This window comes from Microtus ochrogaster, chromosome 2 (assembly GCF_000317375.1).
Source record: "Microtus ochrogaster isolate Prairie Vole_2 chromosome 2, MicOch1.0, whole genome shotgun sequence".
Taxonomy (NCBI): domain Eukaryota; kingdom Metazoa; phylum Chordata; class Mammalia; order Rodentia; family Cricetidae; genus Microtus; species Microtus ochrogaster.
In genome coordinates, this window is record NC_022010.1 from 12731598 (window position 1) to 12733799 (window position 2202).

A 2202-nucleotide genomic window follows, 5' to 3' on the forward strand; every position below is an offset into this window, starting at 1 on the left:
CCGCCGGCCAGGGCGGGGGACGAGCCGCATTGCGGGTGCGGGACAGTGCCCGGGGGTCCGGCTCGACGCCGGCGGGATGCTGTGGGCCTCGCCCGCCCGCGCCACACCTGCCGCCCCCCCGGACCCGCAGCCCTGGCAAGCGGGTGGCCCCGCGTAAGTCCTCCTCCCCGGGCTCCTGGGGACCCGCGGACGCGCGCGCTGGCCTCGCTCTCTGGCGGCCGGGCCCCCACTCCGGTTGAGGTCTCTTCGGGTTCGACCCGGCCCTGCGGGCTGATGTCAAGCCTCGAGTTACCTTTAGCTGCGCAGTCTAGTCCACTGATGACAGTGAGGTGACCGAGGAGAAAAATGTGCCCGTGCTCTGTGACAGGTGGCAACGGTTGGTTTCATAACTAAGTACAGGCTTCCAGACACCTTTCGGAGTGTTAAAGCAGCCGAGCGTGATGGCGCACGCCTTTACATTTCAGCTCTCGGGAGACAGAAGCAGGTGGATCTCCGAGTTGGGGGCCAGCCAGCCAAGGCTGCATGGTGAGACCCCGTCTTAGAGAAAAAGGAGTGTTAAAGCCAGGATCGCTGCCTACAAACTAAGTTTGAAATTTATCTCAATAGCATTGGTAATATTAAGTTATTTATGTGCACAGACAAGAATTCCCTGGCATTCTCTTGCCATTGAATTGTAGGGGAAAAAATGCTAGCATTCCAAATGACTTTTACCTCCAGTTTTTCATGTTTTCCTTTTGGCTAACTGTTCACCAAAATGGCTGAATATTCTAATATGTTTGGAAGAAAGGCTTTAAGACTTGGGCTTCTTGATGTGTGTATGTGTGTGTACACATGTATAGCACTACTGAAAAACCTTAAAATAATTTGGATTGTTCCTCTTCTGTAGCATATTACAATCAGTTAGTTTCGTTTAGATTTTTCTGTTTGGGTTTGCAGTGTCTAAGATTGAACATAGGGCTCCACATAGCATAAGCAAGCTCTCTCACACTGACCTCTCGCCCCAGCCCCAGGTTAGCTATATTTTAAAGTATAGAACAATGATCTGCATGGACCAGAATTTTCCTGTAACACACTTAAATGTCACAAATTGATGTTCTGGCAATTAGTCAATTAACATTGACTCTGAAAGGAACACATGAATCCTTTTGTTTAGGACAGCTCACTCATCATCTATCCTAGGTTAGTAAATCGATTTTAGCCTCATTATCTAATTGTCGGGATGTGTTTGCAGCAGGATTGATGTTAATTACGATGATGATGCTTTTAAGAATACTTGTAAAGCATCCTCTCATATTTCTGGCAAGAAAACATGCAGAGCTTTTTTATTCTAAAACAAGGTCAGCCATAAATAGATCCTAAATGCATACTGGGCGACACATTTACTAGTCAAGATTAACTGTCTCCTGAACTTCATATACTATGAGGGTGGTGGCGAGGCGCTCTATAGTGCCATCCATACAGAGACTGCTGCAAGTGGGAATTCCAGGCCAGCTAGGTGGCTCTGACAGTTCTTCCCAGCAGAAGTATTGGCAGGGGATGGCATGTGTCCTGATGTCTTCAGACATTTGAAGGTCTGCCATGCAGGAGTCATTTTATTGCTTTAGATTCCTGAGCAAGGAAGAAGACACTTAGTACTTACAGGAAGACAGCATCCATGCTGATGTAAAAGCAAAATTACAATAGAACTTCAGCAGTGAAAAGAAGGGGGGCTACTCTTCCTCAGGCTCCCTCCTAGTGCAGCATGAATGACAACTCAGCTCTGGAAGGACTGGTGGGGTGTGGTTGGGGTGTTAGTGTCTCCCAGGATTCCAGTGGCTACTGGATTCTAGGACTTCTATATTTTCCTCTTAGCTCTGTGGGGATTTGTTCTTGAATGTTCTGCTGTTGGCTTCTACAGCTGTGTGCATGTTGACATCCCTAGACACCTACTTGAATCCTGGGAAGATTTTATCTGTGTTACCTGCTTGGTGCCAGAGGTGACTCAAACCCTCCTTTGCATTGTTTTGGGACCTTGGAGATAATAAAGTGCTTCCATATTAGTGTGTTATATACTCTTCCTCTGGCTTTTTTTTTTTTGTACTAACCACCTGATCAAGAGAATTGTCTTCTCGGCCGGGCGGTGGTGGCGCACGCCTTTAATCCCAGCACTCGGGAGGCAGAGGCAGGCGGATCTCTGTGAGTTCGAGACCAGCCTGGTCTACA

At 48.2% G+C, this 2202-nt stretch overlaps 2 protein-coding genes across 2 annotated transcripts in view; one reads left to right on the top strand and one right to left on the bottom strand.

Annotated features, from left to right (window-relative positions):
- Window positions 1-434, bottom strand: part of Znf664 (zinc finger protein 664) — a 31598-nt gene extending 31164 nt beyond the window's left edge. Inside the window, exon 1 of the mRNA XM_026784167.1 lies at window positions 293-434. The gene's annotated coding sequence lies outside the window, so the exon portion shown is untranslated. The remainder of the gene's footprint in view (window positions 1-292) is intronic.
- The window catches only part of Ccdc92 (coiled-coil domain containing 92), a 28998-nt gene continuing 26893 nt past the window's right edge, over window positions 98-2202 (top strand). The window contains exon 1 of the mRNA XM_005344366.2: window positions 98-153. The gene's annotated coding sequence lies outside the window, so the exon portion shown is untranslated. The remainder of the gene's footprint in view (window positions 154-2202) is intronic.